At 49.1% G+C, this 27,844-nt stretch overlaps 1 long non-coding RNA gene across 2 annotated transcripts; it reads left to right on the top strand.

The window, feature by feature from the left end:
- The first annotated feature begins 1,456 nt into the window (after positions 1-1,456).
- Positions 1,457-20,141, top strand: LOC143260412 (uncharacterized). 2 transcript variants are annotated; one of them, XR_013034570.1, is made up of 2 exons: positions 1,457-1,611; positions 20,036-20,141. It is a non-coding gene; the product is annotated as an uncharacterized LOC143260412 (long non-coding RNA). The 2 variants fall into 2 exon arrangements; XR_013034571.1 differs by lacking the exon at positions 1,457-1,611 and adding an exon at positions 10,832-11,626.
- Positions 20,142-27,844: the final 7,703 nt, after the last annotated feature.

The following is a 27,844-nucleotide window of genomic DNA, read 5'->3' as shown; positions in this document are numbered from 1 at the left end:
GACGAGCGATCTCTATGCGAGAGCGCGCGATTTCCTAATCCGTGGATCGCTGTTTGGGATCGTTTGTGCCGGTGAAAGGCCACGCAAATGACTCGTTAACACGCCGCGCGTGACAAAATGCTCGCCGCGAAAGGAACGTTCGCTCTGTCTTCCTTCCAAGCGGATAAAAGGGTGAAGGATTCATCTGCCTTTCCCCATTGTTATGGTACAGACGCGACGCGTTACTCACCTGACCAGAAAGATAGCTCTCGTGATTCATAAAACTCCCGACTATCCTGCAGGCATGGGCGGTGCCCTGTGCGTGTGGGTCGCACACGTGCTCGGAAGCGGATAGGCGCAAACAGTCGATGAATAGTTAATTTCGATCGTTGCTGGCTGATATCGTTTCGCGATTAAACGCCGCGCATTCGATTTTCCCATTGCCGTTGGACAGGCCGTTCACAATCCCATGCAATATTTATGATACCGCTGATAGACCGATCCAGAGAACCGCTAGTTCGCGGAATACCACATCTCGCGTTTCACGGCGTCCTTTCATACTTTGTTCCCCGAAGCAGCGATCGAAATTCAAATTCAGTTGCGACTTGTACGCTTCGCTCGAACCCGTGTAACACGTCTATCCAATTTGTATGTATGGGAACTATTTTAAAAAACTGTTCTCGCGGCACGGACGATGCTTTCGAGTCTGTGTGACAAAAGTTCTTCGCAAAGAAGTGATTTTAGAACGTTGAAGAAAAACGCAACGCAAAAGCATCGCGCCTTGAACTGTCTACGGCAAATAGTGTAACGTTACGCCACATTGCGAATTGCCCTATCTGTTCTCGCCGGAGTACGCAGCATGAGAACGTTTTTTTTTTTTCTTAAAAAAGTTCCAGGTCTTGAACAGAACTTATTAAAAAGTTCCACGACGATCCCGTGGTTCGAGCGGATCTCGCGGGAACGCGATTGCCGAGCAAGTCACCAGCCTTGTCATTTGCGGGTCGCGGTTTGCACGCAACGGAAAAATGCACGTTTAGGTGCGTGCCGCGGCTCGGTTCCCATGGAACGCGATATTTCCAAGTTTCCGAGCGGTCCCACGGCGACTTCCAGTTCCCCGGTGTGTGGTTCGCTTCCGGTACGACGACATTTTCCGCCGCGGAGGATAATGCTGGTCGCCAACCGAGACTGTAAAAAGAAAAATAATCGGCGTTCACTATCGACCGTAAAGCCGGCTCAGGAGAGAGAACAGAACAGTTATGTTCCCGTGGTTACGTACCTAGGCGACCGCCGCGGGAAGCCTTCTCCATCGGCGTAATTTTCGCTTGTTTCCTTCGGTTTATCCGTGTTCGGCCAATTACGCTGGCCGCAACAATGGAGGATAGCGTATCCTGCGAAAAAAAGCACGGTGGAATGTAACGGACACCCGAAACAGACGCTCGCTCCTCGGGCCGGCCTTGATCCTTTTACACGTGAAATATGGCGCAGGTGTTTACCTGGACGGTCAGGATGCAGCCAGGCCTGTCCGTCCGTCGTGCGCAAGCCAACTTGAAACCGGAAGCGTCGCTTTCTGCCCTGCTGGCCACGAACAATGAGATCGAGAGATTCCTGGGAGGACGCGAGCACGATCAAACGGTGAGGTGCTTTATCGACACCGAGGATCGAAAATATTATTTACCCGGGGGTCAAAGATCCGTCCGTGGAAGTCCCCCGATTCTGTTTCTTTCCTATTTGCCCCACGACGTCGTTCGAATCCGGCTAGATAAACGTTAGGGACAACTGTATACCGTATAAACGCCAGTTCGTGTCTCTCGGTGATTAATTATAGAATGGAAAAAAAACACGATGTCCATTGAAAAATAGTTGCTGGACTAACGCCAGTGTGACGCGGATAACATGGACGCCATCTTGATCGCTCCTACACGAACGCGAGTGTTAAACAATTTCGTATTCTTAGCTCCTTTGTACGCTTTATTCGCAGACATGGAACACTTACAATGGCAACTGCGAAATTTTCGTATCAGCTGGCTAATAATTTCTGCATTCGATGCCTCGGGTTCGCAATAAGATACCATCGAATGCGTTTCGATGCACAGAATCCATTGTTCTCGAAGAATTCATAGAGAGAATACGGTAATTTTTCTCCCTAATTCGCGCTCAGATTGCGCACAAAAGTGGACAATTTGGGAAAAGGAGATACGATTATTCGTGTCTCGCGGCTCGTTTTTATAGCTACCGATTGTCGACAATTATAAAAACGAGACGCAGGGCTCGAATAATCGTATCTCCTCTTCCCAAACTGTCCATTTTTGTGCGCAATCTGAGCGCGAATTGGGGAGAATGTATTCTCAAATTCTTCGAAGGCTGCTTCTACGCGAATCTAAAATATCTGTATCTCACCGTTGCCATAGTTTCAAATGGCAGCTACTCTTTTATCTTGAACGCGTAAAGTCAGTTTAGCAACGGCCGAAAACTCACGGCGGGGCAGGTGGCTGGACTCGCCAGCATATTACCGTATCAATTATTTCAAGGGGAGATACGGTGACATAGACGTTTCATGTTCAACCATGCCCTCGCCTGCATCGGCTAGATAAGCAACCCCAAGTTCAAGTTAGAAAATCAATGGGAATAGGCGATGGCTGATTTATTGGCCGCCCGCTTACTCGCCGCTAACGGAAATGCCGCGATCATGTTCCTCCAGTCACGATATGGAGAAACAAGTTTTATTAGAAGCGTCGTTCCACGCGTTACCCCCATGGCTGGATGCGTGCGCGTATGTAAATTAGAGAGCGGCGTGGTATATTGTTTAATGCCTTCGGCGGGCCGGCAACGATACATTGACACCGACATTTCCGGCCGTTCATGCTTGACCACGCGATCGATACAGCGCTGCCGGGACACAATCGAGAAAATCTTTTCACGGCCACTGTCGTCACGTGGTCCGTGCACGGACAGCAACAGGTGTGATGCAACAGGTAATCAAACGTCGGGCATTATCATGTGCCGACGGTATTTTGCGACTACGCCGTCCGACACGCCGCGATCCACTAAAAATATGTCCAACATTTATAGCCAGAACCAGTAGAAGTATTAACACTAAATCTACCGAGCTCTAAACGCGTTACGAACGACCAGATTACATTTGCTCAGATTTTTCACTCCTTTCATTACAATGCAAGCTTGAACGAAGGGATTTGTTCAATCAATTCTCGAGGATGAGATTTCGTAATTTCAACAATTTGGAAATGACGAATGTGTGACCGGTCATTTTTGCCCGGCATGGTAGGTTTAGCGTTAAAATATATAGGAAAACCTCGATTATCGGAGAGTGACATGAATGTTCGGATAATAGAGCCGTTACATAGTTACGTCGGGCTTAATCTTCATTGATTCATATACTAAATCGTTTTGCATAGCAGTTGTTTCGTATCAAATTGATTAAACGTGAAACAAATTTGGATAATTCTGAGATTGGAAGATAGTCGTGGTTCTACTTTATTAGCATAACGATTGGACTGCAGAGTATTGTGCAGAATAAAGGCTTCTTGTGTCAATTGTAAAAAGCAAGAGCTGTTATATTATAGACATTATATTATTAACATTATCCAGTAAAATATGAATTTCATACATAATGATCCAATATTTTTGAATGCTTTCAATCAATTGCAATAAAACAGTATTTTCAATGATTTATAATGTTTTTGCAGTAGTTCTACACGATTTCAGCGTAAATGCATAAACTCTGCAGTCGGATCATGATCTCCGGGACCAATCATCTTCTATAAAGTTGCAATACCGTAGAAAACTTACGTCTTATGTCCAAATTATTAATTTCTAATCCACTAAATTCAATGTCAGACTGAAGACACAAATTCCCCAAAAATCTACGATCGCAAAGGATGCATCGGCCACAATGACATTCCAGGTTGCAATAACTACCGTTACACCGAGTTCCACCAGGACCGTGTCAAGGGTTCTGAGTTTACGGTCAAAGGAACCCAGCCATCACCTGTCCGAGACAATTGCATGCATCCTCCCTAATCTGCACGAGCCTAAGCTCGCGTTAATGGTGTGACACGCGGGAACAGGCCGTAAACGGATTACCCGGCGTTTTCCGAGTTTCCGGAGGTTACAATGAAAGGAAGAATGCACTTACCTGGTCGCCGCGTGCGACAGGTGTTGCGTACCTACGTAGTTGCGTCGCGAATCGATCCGAGGGCCCGTCGCAGCCTTTTTCACCGACACTTTCTTCTCCAGGCTTCGTTTCCGGTTGGGTACGCGTCCTTCTCTCTCTCTCTCTCTCTCTCTCTCTCTCTCTTTCTCTCTATCACACTCTCCCTCTCTCTTTCTCTGTCTCTCTTCCCTTCGCTCTCTGCCTCTCCTCTTCTCGGACGGACATTTTGCTCGACAAATGCGGCAGGGCCGTTGTCCCTCATCCTCGCGGCTCCTGTGTGTATCCTCGGCGCGGGAAGGTCGTACTGTTGCCAGGCCGAGGGGACTTTGCCACGTGCACCGTTCGCATCGTTCGCGAGAAATCAACCGTGAACATAAACGTTATCGCGAAAAAGCTGCCGGGCTTTTTGCCCGGCCATCAAGCGCTTTTGCCACGCGGCGGCCCCGCTGATTCACCATTCCGTGTCATTCGCCGGAATGCGCCATGTTGGTCCCTGACAATGTCCTAACGATCCCCACTGTTCCCAGGTTACGCAGCTCGTTGCGCGATCGTTAAGTCATTCGCGGCCGGCCGCGGCTCGGTTTCGTTTCAGGGAAATCGCTGGCCAGAGGAGGTCTAATAAAACGGTTAATCGGCCGGACCGGACGTTATGCGTTCGCGCGGAACACGATAAAGACTTTGCGCGATGCGGTGCGAAGCTTGTGTTTTATGTTTGACTTGCTGGAACTCGTACCGGAGATAAATCGCGTTTCGTGCCGCGGGACCCCGCGAATTACGGAGGCGTGATACGCGGCTCTAATTGCGAAACCGGGAGAAATCGTTCCCGGGGGTTAGAGGCCGATTCGTAATTGTTGCCGCACAATGATTTTGTCGAACAGACGCGAATCAAGCACAGGCTTTTCTGTAATCGAAGCTGGATCTTTGAAAGAGTGTTTAACCCTTTCATATAGGCATTGGGAACTATGCTTCCCACCCAATTTTAGTGCGCATATGGACCACCACGCTCAGATATTCCCACAATTGAAAATTCTTATTGAATTGAAATATTCTTGGAAATTCATATTGTACCCATGAAAGGGTTAACACCTTGCCGTACTCTGACGAGTCTGACCCGTGACAGAGATTTTTAGTATCAGCCTATTAAGTTTGGATGTTAATCCGATCTTTTAAGTTGTAATCGAACTCTGTTCCCCCGTGTCATCGATATTGAAGACCTTGAGTATAAATGTAGGCACACGGTAAATATAAGTTTTCTTGCTTCTTCTGAGAAGTTATTAGAGTCGAAAAAGTTCTAATCATTGTAACCGCGAAAATAATGGCACGGCAAGAGATTAAAGGATCTGTTACGAAAGCGAAACAGTAATTTTTCTACGGTTTTCGAATGAAACCGTGATACGTCACCGGCAGAAGGTTAACACGTTCATTGTCTCCGTTTAAACGTTCACTTTTCTCAATTATCGTCACTTTCCCATTGTGTCATTGACTAATACCTTCCTATTTATCGTATCAGTTTCGCACAGTTTGCAACGAACGTTGCCCAACAGGTACCGACTGCGACTGCGGCGCATCATGCACGGGACAGTGGACGCGTTAATACACGTAGCCGGGGAATAATGAAAGATTCTAAGAGTTACAGAACAGTGGAGAACGAGATTGGCACAACATTCTATTTCTGAGAAGCGAGGTAAAAACGCGTCGGATTGACACGAGGAGCGAACGAGGGTCAAACAATGCTCTTCCCTCCTCGAACAGTAAATACCTGTGCGAATTACCTTTCACCGCAAGTGCTCCGAACACTCTCCGAGTTTACGTACGTGCAGAATCGGCTGAACGTTCGCGGGGCCCGGTGAATAGGACTTATGATTGCGGTTGATGCTCCGCCAGCGTGATTTCCGGAATCGGCAAGGGTTCTGCAACGGCGGATCGCGTCGATCACGCCAGCACCTCCGACCTTTGGGCGAGTGTTTCGTGTTTCTAGACCGACTGGCGGAGCCTCCGATCGGGTTCCCAGACCGATCCCAGATCCGCGAAACGATGGGTTCGATCGTGTTGCACGGCCGGACGCTGTGTATGACACGGGAGCTCCACGGGTCCGTCACTAAAGTCCCCCGTGAATTCTTCCAGTGCCATTTACAGAATCCAAGCCCGAATCGATCTGGATCGTTCGCAGGGCCCGATGCCAGCCAGCGTCCACGTTCGTCAGCGGAGTCAACGGCCGGTTATACAATGTCATAGTTAGCGCCCGGCCATCGGATCCGCGGACCGTGTCCAGCTATAAATCAGCCGGGCTGAAAAACCCGCGGCACTTCGCGAATACCTCTCGCGCGTATGCAAGAACCCGACGAAAAGAAGGAGATTCCTCGAGGATAATTCATGACTCGGGTATGTCGACGGTTTCTTCCCAGTTTCTTGCTGTTCCGTCACGGAACGACGATCCTTCCCGGAAGCCGCGGCCGCTGGATCTGCCACGATTTGCTCCCCGATCGTTCTCCACGGCTGTCCTTCGATTCCACCGATTTCCCACCGTTCCACCGGCCTTCTCTCTCTCTTTCTTTCTCTCTCTTTCTCTAGTTCTCTCCCTCCTCCGGCTCGGCACAGATTTTTCGATCCGCTTTGGACCATTCGGGGAACTCCCATTGGTCCGAATTGGACAGGCTCCCCCGCGTTTTCTCGAGTCGCAGCTCCTCATTTTCATCCAGGCTCTTTCCCCGCCGATTCTGCTCGCTCCACGAGCCGTAATCACGATTTCCCACGGTTGCGCCTCGGGCAGAGCCACCCGATAGCGCACTGTCATTGCGCTAAACAATCGATTACATCACGGTTCAGGGGTTAATTGAAAAACTCATTATTTCGCTCTATCCGTGTCGGCTTTTGTCCCATTTTTCTCGAAATTCTTCTCGTTCGTCTTCTATCCGCTTCGCTTCCCGGTTCGTTTACACGGCGAAAACGGAGGGAATTCGATCAGAAAACGGCTGGATGCCGATTTATTATAAAGGCGGAGAGAGGTCTGGTATGCAAGGGAACCCGGCGTGCGCGTTTTCCCGTCTGGTTCTCACGATTCGAATCTTCTCAGCGCGCCGCGTATATACCTGCGATTCTTCAACCGACTATCTGCAAGTCTCCCGAGTTGAGTTCTCAAGCCGCTCTTCCGGTCATGCTATCATTCCGGTTCTCACGCCTTATTCGAAACATCGGGACACGGGGCCGGCATGGAAATAACAGCCCCCTCCTTCCCCAGGACAATGTCGTTCGGTTTCACGGCTTAAGCGAACCGAGTAATTACACGGGCGAGGCGCGAATCGGGCCCGGGGTCCCTGCGCTGCGCGCCACGGTACCGGATTTATCTTTATTGGCTAAGGGCGACGCTATCATCCTCGAAACCGAGGAACACCCGCGAAGTGTGTCGCTCGTTATCGACTTTTCACGCGGTTTCCACAGTATTTTTACGAGTTCGCCGAAGCGGATCGGCCGATCCGTGCGCGTCGGAAAAGAGATTTATCGCGTTGTATATTCACCGGTGACACATTTTACGAGGTGTTCTCGTAATGCAATTATAAAAGCGGTCGGTCATTATGCTCGGCAATTACGGTCGATTCCTTTCGGAAGCCTCTCGTTCCACGACGGTTTCGGCGGTCTTAATTGTTTCGGGGCGAGCGGCGACAGGCGGCCCGGCGCAAGACGTGCAGCAGACAAAACCTGGGTTTCTCGTGCGAGACGCCGTTTATAACGAAGATTAGATCCCGGTGACTGAAAGCAAATAAGGAAAAGCTGTAATAAATACGTGTTCGAAACTGGTTATACGCCGGAGTCGTGTAGAAAACCGTCGGTTTCACTTCGTACCCCTGCGCTTCGACCTGTTCCCAGGAGGATCGAGGCTTTCCGTTCATCCGTGCTGGAAAAGTTTTCAGGCTACGCGAGTTTCTACTCGGCCAGGCGGTTCGTTCTTGCCTGTGTGCAGGAAAATCCGTCGGACGCAGCCAACTTTTACGATCCTCGTACGGTATTGTAAATTCTCGTGCACCGCGAAGTCGAATTTGAAACTGCGTCTGACTCGCAATTCGCGTTGTCGATCCATAGCAACCGAACGCACTGTAGATACTTATTCGTGTTCATAGCCAAATTAATTGATAGTAATAACTTCTCGTGTTCAAACAGCGGGTCTTCGTGGCAAATTTCAATCGCGCACACCTTAACTCCATCGTTAAATATATTCGAATTCATTACTTCGGCTTCCTCTCTCTCCTATTTTCCTGCAACATCTTCTTCTTTACTTTGCATTACATAGCCATGTTTACTTTACTTTGTCATCTTTTTGTATTACCGCGTTACCGTCACCGTAAGGATTTCGTTGCACACGATACGCACAATCATTCAATTGTAATTGAGAATTTATTTCCGTTAATTCGATAAATTCTCAAAAAAATCAAAAAATTGACATTCTGCTGGCTAATGCTCTACCTATTCATTTTTATCGCGAGTGCACAGAATTCGCAATCTACTCGTGATGCACGATGGCTCGACGTAGACGCAGTTTCAAACTAGGCTACTGTCCTCGAGTATGTGCCATTGGGAAATTGAAAACAGTGGAAAACAGCACCGTTTCCCGGATGACGCGCCGGTAAATGGGTGAACCACGTCGATCACGGATTCCTGGGGATCGGTGGTTCGCGATTCTGCGCGCGTTCCAGCACGTTTCCCGATAGACGCTCGAATCGAATCGATGGCACGTGATTCCAAAGAAAAACCGCCGGCTGGCGGCGTCGTCCATGCAATAATCCGCGGCTCCGTCGAAGCGTTAGCGTGCCGTCCGCTCGTCACGCGTCCTGTTTATCGTGAGTCGCGCGCGCATTACGCACGCTCCATTCCGTTTCTTTTACTGACCTTCGTTAAAACTGCAGCGTTTCTTGCCGGTAGTTATTTTCCGCGTGCAACACCATTGCGTAACGCTTGCGAAACTCGCGGCGGACACACAGGATTTCGGTCGGCGATCCGATACGATACGATCCGATCCGATCCCATACGATACGGATTCGACGATGCAACAACGCGGCGCGACTCGGTTCCGCGATCCGACGCGAGGACGCGATCGTTTTCCGCGAGCTCGCGAGCCGTTTCTGCGAGAAACGGGCAACAGCCGGTAGACCGTCGTATTCCCACCACGTCGCTTCGGTATATCTTATCGAAGCACTATCGATCGTGATACACGCGTCGCGGTGGTCGGGAAAGAAAAGAGGTTGCCGCGGCATCCAGCCGGGAGAACGAGAGAAAAATTCGTCGAAAAAAAGGCGCTGGTAGGGGAGAAAATTGGTGGGGCCCCCGTGACAGAAAGATTTCACGGGGGAGCGATATCTAGGCCGAGGGAGCGAGACAGCGGAGACAGAAGGGCGACGATTAGCGGGGGAGGAACGGAGAGGGAACGGCCGAGAGAGGCCGGCTTGGAAACAATAAAATACCGAACGAGCCTCGAGCCACTGGATACTTGGCTGGCTCGCGGACTTTCGAAACCGTATTAAATCATGACACAGTTTTGCTCTCGGGGATCGCGGCTGCCGCGCGCTCGTGTTACGCGGGTGAATTCTTAACGGCTGATAAATCGATAGATCGCGCCGGCTCTCTGCATTCCGGGATACCGAGTCGCGTGAAAGCTAACGCGCAATGGTATGCTAATAACCGGTTGCCGATCGATTTCTTCGTTAGCTTCGATCGTGGCCGGGAGAGACGTCGTCGTCGTTGCTTAATCCACCGCGTCGTCTTCGACTTCGCGGCGGATCTGCCGCTTATTTCTTCCGCGAGGACGGACGATGGCGGAGCGTGGTTCGCGCGCGTACACCGTTCCGCAAACAATTCGTTCCGATCGGCGGTCGTTGCGCAATCCGGCGAGCGTGGCGCGATGTTTTTTCGTGGCGAGGTCGGAGAGCCGGGGAATAACGGTGACCGTAGCGAGGACAGTGACCCGATGAAAATCTTGGGCACACAAGAAAGAGAAACCGTTGAGAACCGTGCCCCCCCTCGAGCCTGCCCCCCCGAACCAAATAGATTTCACCCGCGGCACGGTGATCGCCGATATCGATAAAAACCTCGCGACATTTAGAGACCGCGCTCCGGGGGAACGGGAACCAACCGATCGCGGCAATAACGATCCGGGAGAGTTTAGCCGGCGATTTCGAGCCCAAGCCCAGATCCGCGTACATTTCGAAAGGACGTGCTTTGGCGTTCGTAGTTGACCTTTGAAGCGATATCCGACGGAGTTTGAAAGAATTTCACGACCGTACACGGCGGTTGCTAGAGAAAAGTGGTAGCAATTAGAGGAAAGAATGAACGTTGCGATACCTGCTGGAGAATAATTCCTGATACCTGAACCGGTGTGTCGTCGGACGAGGATGACGCTCTCGGCACCGATCGCCATTGGTAACGACCTCTTCTCCGGTCCCTCCCCTTCTCTCTCTTTCTCTCTCTTTCTCTTTCTCTCTCTCTCTCTCTCTCTCTCTGCCTGTCTCTGCCTGTCTTTCTCTCGCTCTCTGTTTCTCTCACTGAGCGGTAATACCTTCGGCTACGAGAGAGTCCCATCAACATTACACTGTTGCCCGGTTTCAGCGTCCACAATCGTAGCTTGGAACTAGACCGATGGCGCACGATTATTCTTTTCAGCTCGGAATTCTCGTAGTTCTCGGATACGTAGCGGTCACCACGAGGCGGTACATCGTTCCGTCGACGAAAACGTCACGCGATTACGGGGAACCAGCAGCAACAGCATCGGCGGTGGCAGCAGCAGCATCGACGGTGGCGGCGGCGGAAGCAGCAACAGCAGACGGGAAAGAAGTCAGGCAGCGGTAGAAGAGAAGTAAGAAGAAGAAGAAGAAGAAGAAGAAGACGAAGAGGAGGAGGAAATAGAAGAAGTAGAAGAAAAGCAAGGATCGGAAGAGAAAGAGAGAGAAAGAGATAAGTCGAGCAAGGAAGAAGAATAGCGGCGGTTACGTGCTTGTAAAGGAAAAAAGGAGGCAGGCTCGGGAGAGGAAGGCTTTTAAAGTTGTAGGAGCGCAGCCGGGAGGACTCCGCGAACCGGTTGCTCGAAGTGACGTGAGTGAACTGAGGCTGCAGGCTGGCAGGTAACGCCAGGTAAACTCCGAAGCCGACCTGCGGTACACACGCAGGAGAAGGAAGGTGGCTGGCTGGCCGACCGGCTGGGTGGCTACGCGGAGCCAGCCAGCCGTAGAGACAGTCAGCTCAGTCAGTCGACCTGGGGAGTCAGCCTGCGGCCCCTGCGGCCGCAGGAACGAGCCACAGGTGAGGCACGGGGCCGGGGAACGGTCCCCGCCGATGGGAGAAACCGTGGGAAGGGGGACAGAGGGGCGGAGAGCGAGAGAAACCGAAGCGCGAACGGAGGGGAACGATCAAGGTGGGAGAGACAAGGAGAGTACCTGGATGGTGTTGTGGTGTGTGACTCACGGCTTGGAATGGGCGAATAGGCTAGCAAAGGTATAGCGAAACCCGTGGCCGTGGATCTGTGTGCACGTCCACGGGCGCTCTTACACTGTGATCGAGAAGTAAGGGGCCCCGATGGTTTTCCGGTGAACCGGGGCCCCATCGAAACGAATGTTCGGCGCCCGGGCACGTGGCACCGGCCCGACGCCAGATTTTCGCCGTTGTATTATATATTACCTTTCCAACCTGCGACGTCTCCTTTTGTCCGTGCAGCAGCCTAGCTTTCGGGCACCGCTACGGCGAGGGTTGCGGGATGCTCCGGTATACCCGGGCACGTCGGGCTCTCCGGGGGCCGGCAAAAAGGCCCCGCGACCCGCGCGGCGTCTTCCCGTAATTGCAACAGGATTTCTGCCGTTCGGGAACGCCGCGGCGGCATTAATATGGCGGACTATTTACGCGGCACCGACGATTTCACGTGCACCGAACCATAGTACGGTGCCGGTCGAACGGCCGCCGCGTTCCTCGTGGGAACGCGTTTCCACGGTTTATTTAATAACGCTCGCCCCGCGGCTTTACGCTGCCAATAAAATGTCGATCGCGCGCTTCGGGAACCTCGATCCTTGCCGTGGAATCCTCCGCGATCCAGGAACGACGGTTCGCGAGCATCCTTTGGCTGTTCGTTCCTTGGGAAATTCGACGGTTCCCAGTGGCATCGAGAAAGAATTCGGAACGATTCCGACGAGCCACCCGGTGTATCGGGAGGCTAACTATACTTGAATCCAGCAGAGCGTGACTTTTCACGTGTAACCAGCCCGGAGTGGGGCATGATCGCACCGCGCGTACAGTCGGATAGGACTTTGATAGAATTTACACGGTGGCTTCGAACGACGGGGCCCATCGGCGGCCCGCCGATTCCTCGGCTTTTTTTTCTTTCCTTCACCCTGCTTGACCGTGTCCCTCTGGACGGACAACATTCGGCCGATTTGTACCGGGACGCGGGCAGGTACCATTCTCGACGCCGTCCCCTTTTTGTGACCGCGCCACGCTGTTATTATTTCATTCGAGACACGCCGCCGCTAAACATCATGAAAGCAACGCAACATCCTCGATTCTTCTCGGTCCGCGGCAACCACGTTCGCACGTTTCACCGAATTAACATCGCCGCTAATTGTGCCGGCAATTAGCGGCCTCGATGTCGGATTGTTTCACGTTCCAACGAGGAATCACACTTCACCGGTTATTAAAGAATAAACGACGTTTAGCCGAGTCCTCTCTCGATCGATCTTCCTTTTTCGACGATGAACGTGGTCGGGGTCCTCTTCGCTTTGATCCCTTCGAGATGGCATCATCGTTCGATTACCGCGCAGTCACGAATGGACAAAATCAGCAGTATAATTATCAGAAACGAGTTGGAAAGCCAGCGGTTTTCTGATATTATATTTTTCTTACCATAAAAATGACTGCAGCATTTTTAGCAGAAGAACGTTCTGACAGTTCATGTTATAGTTAACGCGCCTCTAGTTTCGTAAAACACGAACGGCAGCGTACATCGTTTTATAAGAATCAGAATACTGCAGATAGTCCCACGTGGAAGCAAAATAAAAGTGTCACGAACGTTTTTCACGTCCTTTTACTTCTGAAGACACGTGCCGTAATCGTATAAATATCCGCAGTCCAATAACCAACAGCAAAAAGATGTCTATTTACGGTCGAACCAAGACGAACCCAAGCATCGTGATTCTCGGATTAGTCCACGTAAATTCGCTGCGAGGATCTACAGATAGAAGAGACATTGGACACGGCACAAAAATCGAATACGAGCGTGTCCGGCGAATAGATTGTCACTCATCCGTGCAAAATCATAGCGAATCGATAAGATAGCCCGTGCCGGAGCGGACGTCACCTGGCAGGAAGATGGCAAGTCCGCGAGCCCGGGAGAGCGATTTTCCTAATCGTTCTTCCTCTGGCCGGTACTTTCTTGCCGATTGATCGGCGCATCCCCGCGGGTTCATAATTTTCCGGCGCGTTTCTTTATCGTTTTTTCAGTGGCGTGTCTCGTCGTTTCGCAGCGCGCTCATGCGCTCATGCGCCGGCGCGCTCGCGCGCGTACAGCACGGCGTTCCTTGTTCCTTCGAGATTACCATGACCATCGCAGCGCGACTGGTCTATGTGCACGGAGAAATGCAGCTGATGCGCACCGCTGAATCCCGAGGTCAGCGACTCGTCGACGGAGTTAGTGGAGCGCTTAGGCTCGCTCCAGGGATTTTATGAATTGGTGCATGGTGGAGCCGGCGTAGCAAAGGCGCAAGGAAGACGAAGACGACGCAGAAGACGAGGAAGAGACGCCGAAGGAATAGGAAGAGGCTAGAACACGAGCGAGACAGCATGAAGCGAGAATTGGCCGAAGAATCTTCGCTTATTCGACCGAAAGCCGCGCAGAGGAAAAATTTGCGGTGGCATAAATCTAAAAAGTTATGAAGAGAGTATAACGACGACGGGGCTGATAGAGGAATCGGGCAACATTACGCCCAATTTCCGGCGTAATTACTGTCTTTCGACGGCAACAATGCTGGACGCGTTTAACGAGGAAGAAATAAGTTTCGTTTTTTTTTTGTGCGGTACCTTCTTCGACCGATGAATCGATCCGTTGTCCTTCCGGCCCGTTCGGACCCTGATCTTGGAGCCGGTCCACGTGGTGCGCCCTTCCTCCTCGTTTCGCTTCTGGTTCTCGTCATCGGTAGCGACGTGTAGCGCCATGATTGTCCTCCGACGTTCTATTCTCCCCGTTCCTTCTCCTCTGTCTTCTCCGCTTCATGGTGTTCCGCTCGCGAGCCACGGAGTACGCAGGTGCATTAACCGGACATTCAGCACCGTAACGCTGGCCTTAGAGACGGGAGGATACCAGGGGAACGGAGGCGACCAGCAGGGGAAAAGAGAGGCGAGAGAGTAGGGAATCCTTGCGGGAAGGAGACAGGACGAAGGTGTATAAGAACGGGAAGAGTCGGCAGGGGAAGGAGGAGGACGAGGGGAATGGCAGACCGGGGGGACGAGCATCCGAGTACTAGAGCTCGGTGCTAGGGCAGATGGTTGGGACTCGAATTCCTTCGCTCTAAACCGCGAGGCTTAAACCGAAGCCCGGGATCGCGGGATACCGTCGGCGTCGCTTTAAATCGCGACGCCAGGAATGTCCAAGATCGTCCCGTACCAGAAGCGACAGATTTATGACGAAAAACTCGGCCGCGACGTCCGCCGGCTAAAAGCGGAAACAACCAGGAAGCCAGAAATTGGAAGGCCGCGAGAATCGATGACGCCCGGCCACACGGTAATCCCCGCGTTTAATCGACGCGCGACGCTCCGCGATCGTCTGTCTCTTGATCTTTTTACATAATCGGTTTCCTTCGGGCTCGAGGTTTTTTGACCTGGAGATTCGGCCAGATATGCACTCTCGGGAACAGGTTGCTACCTCGGGAATAAGGACTATCTTGGGTTATGACGCGGACTCTAGTTGGTACCAGCTAAACGAGTTTACCGCGGTTATTGAATTGCAGAGATTAAATCTGATTATTGGCAGTACGCATAATTTAACAGTATCTTTGGCGAAACCGTACCTACTACTCTGCCAGACCTCTTCTCTCTCGATGATAATTGAAATATCCTGTCCTAATCGTTGTACTTATTAACCTTCGATGTACGCAGCATCCGGCGAATAGCATATGCCGACGATTGTTCTCCAAATGGAACAGTGATCGAGGTACAGTAATGTCTTCCTAACTGACGCTCAGATTGTGCAGAAAAATGGACAATTTGGGAAGAAGAGATACGATTATTCAAGTCGTGTGCCTTGTTTTTATACTTGATGAGAATCGTTAATTATAAAAACAAGGCGCAAGACTCAAATTAATCGTATCTCCTCTTCCCAAATTGTCCATTTTTCTCCACAATCTGAGCGTCAGTCAGGGAGACATTACTGTACTTAGAAAAGCGTTTCTAAAAATATATTTAAGTGCTGCGTCGTTCGCACTAATATTTGACCGGTTCTCAAAATTCGTTTTCATTGCAATTTCTATTCGAACAAACCGAATACGACTCGGATGCGAAAGAGTTGAAATACCATCCGCTACGATATATTTTAACTTTCTAGCGTCAGTTTCGTTAAGAAAATTACGTTAGAATTGTTGGCACTCAACGTGTCAACAGATTGTGTGTGTAAAGACGGTGTCATCTATTTATCAACACCAGCATCGACGCTCACAATATCGTGTACACGCGAATAGCGTTCGAATTACAGATCACACAGAGAGAACCGCGCACCATAATACTGGATCCCGCAGACGTCGAACTTTCTTCCAGTGCTGAACCGGCCAACGCTTGTCTCGTCCACGGTCAACACGTGTTATCGTAACAATAGTCGCGGCCTCGTCGCACCAGCTGCGTCGGTGATTCACGCGTAACGTTACACCCTGCAATTAAAAGCGTCGAATTCGTTGTACGTACACGTCAGTTATCGCCTGCGGCCTGACGTCGGGCGTCGTCGGGCACGCGTTATTGCATCGACAATGAGTCAAGGCCGCGAGGATGCACGCGGCGGGTCGTGTTCGCGGAAACCCGAGGCAGCGTAGCCGGGTTAGCCGAGTCCGAATGGACTCGGGTGCGTTAATCCGTTTGGAGCGTCACCAAAACGGCAACCGGGACGATACGTTACCCTCTTGCCAGCCCGGTGAAAAAGCGTTGAAAGCCTGGCCACGCGCCAACGCGACGAATCGACGTGGACGAGGTAAAACGGCGGCGGGCCGAGCACACCTCGTGTTTCGGACAGGTGCTCCGGGCCAGGTCCTTGGCTAATCGATCCCCGGCCACATGCTCCTCCGCGATGCGACGCGACGCTGTGCCGATGGTATAAATAAAACCGGGGGAATTCGAGACGCGATATTATGTCTGGACGAGTCCTCCTTCTGGCCTATACTCTTTATCCTCGAGCGCGCGGAGATGCTACTCCGCAGTCGCTTTTCACGAGAAACTGGTTTTCATCGCGCCACCGTCGAGATCACGCTTGTGTCGCGCGAGCCCCAAGAAAGCTCCTCGGCCGAGAGTCTATTCTCGAGGCCTCGGCCCCTGTACTCACGGGAGTCGGGTAATGCGGCTTTAATGCTCGAGGATGCAACTCGAGACGCCGCGAAACGAATTCGATTCGAAAAAAGAAAGAACACGGAGTCAGTCCGGTCTATCGTACCGCCTGCCGAAGCTCGCCGCTTTCTCTTCGTCTCCGCTGCCAGCTTTCCTCGCGTTTTTCGAGCTTCCAGAGATGCATCCGTTCTCGTGGATCGTAGTACTCGCTGACGACGTATGATTCGTTTGAGTCGCATCGTTTATAAGAATATGAATCTTCCGGAGGCTCTTTGATTTGCGTGATAATTTTGCATCAAAGCGCTGCCGAGATATATGATCCACTCGGTTCTCATTGTCGAGGAGAATCTTAACGTTCCGAAAGCTAAAATTATAGCTTCGGCTTCTCTTCGATTTCAGCGAAGCTGATGCATCACTGCCAAAATACGCGATATCGTTCGAGCAAATAAGCCAAATGATACCGTTCGCTTCCTCGTCCAATAGCCAATTCCTCCAGCGGAAGGAAATCAACGTCGAGGTGCCAGCGGGGGAATTAAAATGTAAGCCTGAAGGGTGAAACGACGGAGATCCGTTTGCTGGGGTCGCGGCGACATCACCGGTCCGGATCTCGGTAGACATCGTGTCACGGGTTTGAAAAAAAGAGGATGCTGCGTGCGTGAGTTATCTTCGCGAGCGCCGCGTGATCCCATCCGTCGGCCTATAATCGTTACGTACGAAAAACTGGTTTCCCACTGCTGTGACGGCCACTTATCTAACGACTATCTCTCATCTGATATTCCGTGGTCGCGGAGCCGAAAACGAGGAACCGGTGCACCGGTACTGACGGAAATTCGGTGGAACGGTGCCCCGACCAGTCGGTTTCGCGGCCGAAAGTTTTAACGGTGCCAGATAAGGATCCGTGACACCTCGGATCCCTTCATCCCCTGATTAACTGTAGCACGTAGACGCGGACGCTTAACGGCTCGACGAATCTCGCCGTTTAATTTAGGAGACTACGCCTGTGCGCATGGGGTATCTGTATATGATATCGGCCCCTATGCGGAGAATCCCCTATGGAAATGCATCTTCGACTTGAAGTCGTACGTCGACCCAGATTTTCTTGTTTGAGTTGGTTAGAATCATTCTGACGTGAGTCACGTTCTCCTCATTGTGAGATGTAAGGAGTGTTACTGTTCACTAATATGTGTATCGGTTGCAGATTGAATTCATTGTTAATATGATCTACAGTTAAGTTAATTTACAGTAACTTTATAACTCGTTTCACTTGGATTTTTAATATTTTCGCAATGCGTGGACTATATTTTAAGATATAAGTATACAATTTTCGATAATGTGACTTACGCTGCTATGACCCTAAACCATTCATTTGTCTGGACATTCGCCTGTCTCATTGGCGCAGAAGACTTTGATTTGAATTCGATATTTGTAAATTGTTCGCTGTGCAATATCGGACATTAGTTTACGACGATCTCTCTAGCGAGAAACATTTTACGAATTCCTTTGTTATTTTAGCGTGCAAGTATCAAAGTCCGCGTGTAGCGTATCTTTGTTTGATTTAAGATCATTTACCGATAAGAGCATCGGTAAACTACGAAACATATTATTTAACGAAAGGGAACAGGTCGTAAGATTACGTAGCCAAAGGAAGATCGAAATTTGCTGATCCAACAATTATTGTTAATAGATCGGGAACTGCTTGAACGCAAACGTGGTACAAATTTTTAAAGTTCAGCCTTTATTCTGACCGACTAAATAGTGACACATTGAGAGCATCAGCTAAGGCTCACAAACATTGGACAAGTCGGAATTGGCATAAATATTTTATTCTAGGAAGAATTGAAGATCAATCGCAGTTCTTCCGATGAATTGGTATACATGAGACGTTGTTTTGGAGAATTTCTTTCCTCTTTTCGTCTCAATCTCTCGTCTGTTACTGTAAATTGATCAATTCCAATATGATCCACACACAACGCTATCATTGCAAAAATCAATAATAATTGAATCTAACGCTGTAACCAAGTAACTGTTCTATTATCCGTACTCCCATTCGTACACTACCGTACAAAGATGCAAAAGAGTAAAGAAATAAGAATAAATCAAGCTATCATAACAGCGTTGCGAATCGATGAATTGGGAGAACAGAAATGGCACAGAAGAAGCCAGATATTGATGTACCTGTCTGTGATATGTTGTTCTTTTATCCAGGACAACTCTTTATTCGGTAGGAGTTTAGGCTGCATCTGTGCACCGGCGCAGACCGACAGCCTCCGTGGATCGGCCGTAATTTCTTTATGACCTCGAAGCGACGCGTTCCGAATGCTAACGCGGTTAATGTCCGTCGCTCCCGATGGGACACACCGGGAAACCAACGAATCCGTGGTCACATGTATTTATGCCTTTCCAAGGGGATACTTACCTTTTGTGGAGGCGATACGTACGTGACGGGCCGCGTTTACAGCTTTACCCCTCTGGGAACCACGTTTCCGCCGCATTACAAATTCCTCTTTGTCGACCGGTACGGGCTGACGGAAGTTGGCTATCGCGCGATGCTCCCCGACCCTGACCCAACGATACTCCTCGAATCCCTTGGCAAACATACTCGCCGGCCCGGTCGCGTGTGGACCCACCAAAGCCGATTCCGTGTCGGCGAAATTCTTTAATCTGACCACAGTCAGGTGGACGTAGGCCTCGGTTATCTTTTGGTAAGGCGTCGGCTGTACAAGATAAGAAGGCTAGTTTAACCCCATCGACGATCGAGTCCCAACTAGCTCTGTGTTGGTTTAGCAACATTCTTCGGAACTGGACTGCGGTTGCTTTCGTCTTGTGTAATAAGTTCGACTGCTCCAGTGCAGTGCAGTCTTAAGGGGCCACTTTGAAATTTTGAAACAATCGAATTCTCTTTTTCGATTGAAATAGTAGCTTGAAGTTTTAAAGATAAATGGCGAAAGGCTCTGGCCTTTAAAACAAATTATTTGTAGAAATAAGAAGCATAAGAAACGCATGTAAAATTATGTTTGGGAACATTAAACGCGTTTTTCTCGAAACTATGTTTTTAAAAACGGTGTGCAAGATATCTCGAGATGCAATCAATCGATTACCATGAAATTTTGCATATAGCTTTAGTATAATATATGTTAGGCGTGGAGGATATATGTTTCTTTAATTTCTAATAATTTCGGCAAATATAAACAAAAAACAGACCAATTTTTCGTACAAATTCGATAGGTCACAACACAAACAGCTGCCATCTTGATAATTTTCACAAAAATGGAGATGTTCGATCGTCGATGCCTAGAAAATATATCCTAGTTTTAAGCATTTTTTGAATTTTTGTTCCAGGTGATCTCGTTTGACAGGAAGCCTGCACACCGCCAAGTCGTTTTAAAAAAGAAGGAATTCAGAGCGATGCCATTTAAAAGCTAAATAAACAGCATTTAAAACAAAATTAACACTGTCTCCTTTTATAGTTCATAGCATTGTAAAATAAGCCATAGAAACTTGTATCAATCAAACGTTCACTTTTCTTCTGCTGTTCTTTTAAAATATAAGTAATTTTTGATCAGTGATCTAACGCCTTAAAATTGTTCTTTCCCGAAAGTTCATGCTTTTGTCCTTCATTCAGGTATCTCATTAAATTGTGGATTCTTATGTTCTTCCTTTATATTACATACGAATATTCAAGCTCAGTGTTGAACCATTAGATTGTCTTAAAAGCTTTTTCTTTCTTAAGATGCATCTTAGTGTCGTCCATCCATGTACACCATCAATCGACCACGAATATGTTGCATTTATTAAAAAGCTGAGTGGACGTAATGAAAAGAGTAGAGGAATTCATTCACCTATAAAATGGAGTGAGTCTGAAACTTTTGATCAGTGTGCAAAGCCTTTACAGAAGGAATCGCGTGCTTCCGGATTGCCATTGATCGCCGTCCATCCTTAATGCAGCACTTTCAGTTTGTAAATTTGAGCCGCGTTTTCCACCGACAACACCGTTCGGATTACGATACGTTCGTTTAATGTCAACACAGCTCGTTCCGCAGCGAACGGAAAACCTGACTCATCGTAGGCCCACTGTAACAGGTGTTGGACGACGCTCGGTGTTTGGCTCGCTTCAACAGGTAAGACCTGCAGAGCCGATGGGTTTGCAGGCAACGGACCGTTTCGCAGGTGAAGCCCGCAGCTGCGAAATGAGATAGAGGGGCAGGAAAGAAATCGCTTTATTTGACACGCTGTCCTTCCGTGGGTCTTGCCGTGCCGATTCGACGGCACCGTTGTCTTTTCACCGAGGAGGCTCTATGGTTTCGTATTAGAATCGGTCGACCAGAACCCGGACGGTCTGATCCGAAACCGTCGGGGGGAGCCCGTTTCACGATACCTCTACCTGGACACTTGTCCAATGAAACTCGAATAACCTCGATCCTCTTACCTACGAGATACTAGCCAATCGCCGAAGCACCGTGGTACAAATTACTACGGCTGTCGGCCGTGGTGTATCTTAATCTTGTCAGTAAACCGGCTCTCGCTTGATGCTTTCGATTGATCATCCGCAGAAACCGGGCTAGTAATACCCGATTACTTCGACGAGGCACGCTCTAATCATGGTTACACCTTCTTCGTCGACGGACACGCCAGTCGTTTTCGAAAATATATAGAGCTCAGCGGAATCCTCGGAACCGCAGGTCTCCGCGGCGACATGGAACAGCTTCATCCGAGCCTCGCAAATGTCTCCGCGCGAATTGGAAAACCTTCGCCTTCGCGACTTTTTCGATCTTCGAGAGGCCGCGGAAGACTGGCACCAGGAAGTGTGACGGGTTCGCTGAAATCGTCCAGTTCGACAACGATGCGTCATAAATTATCAGAGGTCAGGAAACTTGTTTCTTCGTTTATTTCACGAGACGACAAGCGGATAATCTAAGGGAACGTTCCCCGGTTATCCTTCTTAATGCGAAACAGTTCCGCAATCAATGTCGATGCACGAAATATATACTCGAATATAAAAATACGAGTCGTCTCCGTAATATCGCTAGGCTGTCTTTTTCACGACGATTCCCTGATACGCTCCGAATACGTATGTGACAGTGGGCGTGTTGGAGTAAGAGCCGCGAATCTCGTAAGCCTTTTGAAATTGAAAAACGTGTTTCATTTTCTACGCACGCGCGTTCGCCGCGAACTCTCGCGTTGCTCGACTGATGATCGTTCGTCGAAGGGTTGATAAAAGGACGGATGATGGCCGAGATCGACTCGAAATTAATTCGATGTCGCAATCACAGCGCACCGTACCTTTCTTGCAATACTTTTTAAAATGTACGCATATAAAACGCAGTAAACAAGCGCCGAACGAGGCATTTTACACAAGCGTCAAACGCACGCTCCTCTCGCGCTTCCTCTTAATCCTTCGCAGTTCAAATTCCTCGTGTCGGTGTAAAAGAATTTGTCTTACCAGAAACCAGGAAATATCAATTTTTGCATATAAATTCGCAAAGAATTAATAAATAGAAAGAGGTTGCATATTTTCTTCCGATTTGTGAAGAGAAATTTGGAAATCGTGATACATGATCTCGTTTACGAAGGAGAAGGGACAAGATAGTTTTGAATCATCGTGGTTGAAGATGAAATCAGGATGAAAGACGTAATAAATCGGTATATCAAAATTGCATCGAGAAATAAAGGGTTTAGGATAGAAAGGCGATGATCCGTACTTCATCCGTCAATATCGTCGTAGCAACGGTAATTAACGTCACAAAGGAATCGTCGTGTCACACTGAACGCGTCGAGCAATCGCATGCACCGCTACATTTCGGAGCAACAGTGTCGCCGAACGGAAATTGATTAGCAGAGGGTGGCTCTGTGAGGAGAAGAAGGAGGCCTAACGAATTTCCACGGAGTTATCCGTTCCCTTTTCCCGAGAACTCGCCGCGCCAGGCCAGGTACACGCAGGCCGCATGCCGTTCCCCTTTATCTCGGATCGGTTAAAAAATATTTGCGGATAATTTCCGAGGGAGGCGCCGATTTTTTCCGCGCGTGCTTTCCATCGGCAGCGAGCAAAAGGTCAGCGGCACCGTGCTCGCGGTCGTTTGTTCGCTGGCAGAGAACACACATCGCGCGTGATGTGTGCTCGACGTAAGTGGAGCCCATGGTCGATGGGTACACGACAGGCATGTCGGAGGTGCATAAACACACATAGAAGTGGAAATGCCGGGATTGGCAAGAGAGCTGCCGCGACCGAGTTCGCCGGAGACACGGCTGGCCGCCTGTGGCTTCGCTCTGCCGCTCTTTTCGTTCTCTCCTCTTTCTCCGAGAGAGCCGAACCCAGCAGTCTGCCTCTTTTTCCTCGTCTTTCCCTCTTCCCCCACGATTACCACCTTCCCTTCGTCAGATTCTGCCGTGCCGACGAACCACCGGCCGCTTTGCAACAACCCTCCGTGGCCGAGGCGATGCGCCGAGGAGGTGGTGTCTTTCACGTTGCAGGTACGTGTCTACGGGGTGTCCTTGAAGTTCACCTGCGACCGACCGAGGGACGAACGTTGCGAAACGGCCGTTAGCCAATTTCATCCGAGCCCTTTCTACCGAGAATCGCGATTTCCTTTCTTACGTCTCCGTTTTATTAACAAGAGGGTTGGAAAAGTTCGAGCTGGTAGTTTGGATCTGCTCGAATAAGAAGGAGACTATAGTAATGTCTCTCTAATTGATGCACAGATTGTCCACAGAAATTGAGAAATTGGAAAGAGGAGATACGATTAATTTGAGTCTTGCGCCTCGTTTTTATAATTACCGATTCTCAACAACTATAAAAAACGAGGCGCAAGGCTCGAATAATCGTGTCTTCGCTTCCCAAATTGTCCATTTTTGTGGACAATCAAAGCGTCAGTTACGGAGACATTACTGTATTGTCCGAAATGAAATACTAACTGCTAGGTGGCCAGCTGGACGATCGATTCCTTAAGAAATTGTTTGCGCGTGTAATTTAAATCGTCGATACCAATTAAACAGTTTTCGAACTATCCATAAACATACGAATTATCGTGATCCTATCCCCCGATGGGAAATCATTACGTTAAATTCTGAAGATATGTCGTCTATTTATGATGATCGTATCTGAAGAAACCGTAAGTACTTATTAACTTCCAGCTCCAGTATCAGGAATCTCTTTTTCCCGATCAAGTTAAGGAATCTGAAACACAATTCATGGAAACTTATTTGACTTCCGTGCAAGAAGATAAGTAATACGAGCGTTCATGAAAATTTATAGAATTCCAGGTCATACGAATATTTCCTCGCTATCCCACTGCACTTCCAAGTTGCACCAGCCTGTTGCACTTCCTACGTTAACTACGAACAGCTTTACTACTTGATGCGTAGAAAGGTTAATCCATACATTGCCTTAAGAATGATGAAAACCTGTATCATATTTGATGTACACATTCTTGCATATTTTAAGGTGATCTTCTTTACGATTAATAATGCTAAATAATGATATGTAAAGTGAAGTAAAAGTGTTTGTAAATATTTGAAATTCACAGCCCGTTCGTAAGACTTCGTAAAAGAATAAATCGTAAAGGAATAATGGACATCGATGGATCATTTTGCGAAGTGATTTCATTCTCATTGTTTCGTTTTCTTAGTAGAACTGCGATAAACAATATTTCATCGTAAAGCGCGTTATAAACGCGTGCTTTATGCGTGCTTTTCGGTAACAGTGCAGATGTACGCCGACAACTGAAATTCGTTAGAGCGGCTTTGCAGTCGCGTTCGAGGTATTTATAAGTGCATTCGTTTCGGTAAGAGGTTGACTGTCGCTGAAATTCACTTTACAGGTTCACGTCGCGACAGATGCTCGGTCGCGAAACACCTCGATCAAAGGACTTGCTGCACGCGTAACGGGCCTCGGCAGTCGCATCTGCCGCGAACGGGGCTTGATTTATGCTTATCCTAACTAACGGATCGCTAGGAGTTTCATAATTGAGTCTACGTGAACCGAGAATAGCGCGAATGGTCGTCGGTCGCGATTCCTACGCGTTCTAACAACCTGGAAGCATCTCGACGACGCGCATTCTCATTAACCTGCGGGAAAAAAGGTATTCTTCGAGGATACGTCTCTATAATAGAGCACATTGTGCCGTCACGCTTTTCTTTATGTTGCATGTGCATTAACGATTCTAAGCAAACCCGAAGAAAACAAGTTCCAAGAAGATTCTTTGCAGCACGTACATATTTGGTATGCGCGCTTTCTTGTGTCTTACACCGTAAATGCACGAAAATTCACGGTCTAGTCACCGATATCGGAAGCCTTAACTTCTTAAATCTGGTTTTATCGAATACGCCGCTATGATTTCGTTCAATTTTTTTAGTCGTTGAGCAATAAAATCAACGATCATCGGATAAAATAAAAGTCTCGACACGTTAAGCGCCGAATATGATCTTCAACAATTCCCACAATATCGAAATCATTTAATCAATGAAACCGGAACTAGAAGGTTAAAATTGGCCATAGGAAATGTTAACTTAACTCTTTTCTATTTTAAAAATCTCAGTAACATTCAGTTTGTCGAATATATCGTAATAACATCGAATATCAAAACCTAGATAAAAAATTGGTGTCACCCACGTGTGATTAACGTGGCTCGCAACGTGTTAAAGTTTGTTCGTGGAAGTTGCATAATTTTCTGTTAAACAACAATTTCAGAGAAACTTGTCACATTATACGAATCCAACTAAATTGTTGAATTATGGATGAAGTTACGGTCGCTTCGAACAATCCTCAAAGGAATTCTGAACTATGGGATTTCGTACGTAGCGTTAACCATAAGTCTTAGTTCGATTCCAGCTTTCTGCCTGACAGTGGAAGGCTGGCAACCGTGCTGAGTCAGTGCGGCGAAAGGCAGAGAAGCCACCGATGGTACTTTCGTACCACCCAATAGATGATTTAGCCGAGCTTCCGAGGTTAGTTCGTGGCCGTAGCAGCGCACGAAGGAACGAACGAGCCTCGGCTCACTCTTGCAGAGTGCCGCTGTTAGCGCATCGCACTATGACTAATTACGAGCTCGACTCACCCCACTGTCGGCCGATACGGCCCTATAAACGCCGGAGCACCACCGCGAGTCATTGTTCCTTTCCACGTCTTTGCGTGCCCCTTCGTTCCGTCCTCGTTCTGCCTTTTTTTCCAGGCACCAGCGTTCCTTCTCCACCTCTATCCAAGGAGCTGATTCGCGTACCCGCTCGGGGGTACCGAAGCGACTCGCGCGATAGCTCGTGCCTCGAACACGGCTTTGTCACGGCATGCACTTTCCTAAGAAGTGTTCTAATTTGCCTCGGTCCCCTCCCCCTCCCCCCCAACCGGGCCCCCTTTCCTGGATATTTATTCAGAAATCTTTATGCAACCAGACCGCTCGTTTTTCCGAGCACCGCCATTACACCGCCGCCATCGAGCGTGGAGGTGCGCGCCAATTATCGCGACGATCATCGCCGAGCGTTCCTCCCCGCGCGGCGTACACGAATTTACAATTGTAATGGCGAAATATTGGATTAATCGGGTCTGCGATCCGCGAGACGGTTGATGCATCGCCCGCGATGCAATCCACGGGCCTGCCATAAGCGGCCGATGCTCGCGCCCGTAAATGATTCTTCCGAGTAATCTATACCTCGGCATCGAGAGGCTTCGCCCGTGGCTTCTCGCCTCCGTAATTTAGGAGGAAACGATTTACTGTTTCCGGTAATGGGCACCAGCAAACCGTGTCCGCGCAAAGTCACGGTTTGAGGATGAAGAACCGGCCGATTAACAAAAAGCCGGCGTTTGTTAGAGGGGCACCACGCAACGGTCGCCTAATTTGGACGGTACCGTTACGCGGCGCGGATACGCCGGTCGCTCGAATAAAACTCAACGGCCAGATTTAATGACACATTGTGTCTACAGCCGCCTAACCTGGTACATAATTGTTGCCTGCACCCGGACGGATCGTACTTTTCTCGCGGATTAATTAATTAAGATTTTCCCAATGGCAATTAAACGGCGAACAAATGAGGAACGGCCATGCCTGTTAACACTTTGTGCCCTGGAATACGCGGCCTTGCCGATCTGTTAGTCGCAACCAGGATGCTCTTCGCTCTGTTCTTGCGTTCTCCTAATTTTTTTCCCGGTTCTTGCCGATCCTCCTTGCGAAATCGCCGAACCAGTCTGTTCCGAAACGGTTATCAAAATCGACGATTTCGTTTTCGCGCACAGCAAGGTTCATTGGGATTTGCGGTGCCTAGCCGCGGTCAGTTTCGACTGTTTCTATTTGCAACCTTTGTAGCGATCTCTACGGGTTTGTTTGAAGAGAAACACGAATGTTTGAATTGTTTATTTTTCTACTTTGGATCCTCGCTCGTTCCTCAGGGTGAGTATTCACCCACTTTATGTCGAAACGACTGATTTCTCTCGGCCGTGTCGTAAGATGGATTTCTTTAAATTGTGAAATTACGAGCGAGCCACTTGTTGTTGTAAAAGCTGAACGAAAACAGACGGAAGCATTGTTTCGGGAAGTCTACATATTATAAACGTGCGAATGACCACAGATTTCGTGGCCGATTAAGGGTCCGCCAAATCGCTTCGATAGCGTGGGATTTTTCGAGGTCAAACGGCGAACGGTTCGGGCGTCGCAGGGCTTCAGATTGTCTTTTTCCAGTGTCGTCGGAAACGCGACAAATCTGCTTGGTTCACACGTATTTTACGAGTTTCCGCCATTGTTCGGAACGGCACTCTGTCAGTATCTTTCCACGAATAGGCGATATTACGGTAGGAGGGCTGGCAACGCGAAAGACACGGAAGGTAGGAGAACATCCTGTGTCGTAGGACCCCCCGTTCACGCTCTGCTGGCTTTACTTCGTAACGCTGATTTCCTAAGTATCCTTCCTTTTCACGGTGTACTGAGCGAACACTGTGGGCCCGAGGACGAGGGGAGCTGGCGACGACCGGCTTTCCGTACATGAGAATGGATTATACCGCTGTTAATTAAAAGTGCTTCGATCTGCCGCGGGGAACACGTTTTCTCACGTCTCGCGACGCGCCCTTTTTCATCCGTCCAGAAACAGACAATGGAGCGATTCAGAAAGGAATCGGCGCCGGTTCGGCCCGCAACGAACATCTTTTTAGTTCGAGCGTGTCGTCAACTT

The sequence above is a fragment of the Megalopta genalis genome, chromosome 12, assembly GCF_051020955.1.
Source record: "Megalopta genalis isolate 19385.01 chromosome 12, iyMegGena1_principal, whole genome shotgun sequence".
NCBI lineage: Eukaryota > Metazoa > Arthropoda > Insecta > Hymenoptera > Halictidae > Megalopta > Megalopta genalis.
Note: the sequence above shows the minus strand (reverse complement) of the source record. Positions and strands in the feature narration are given on the sequence as shown.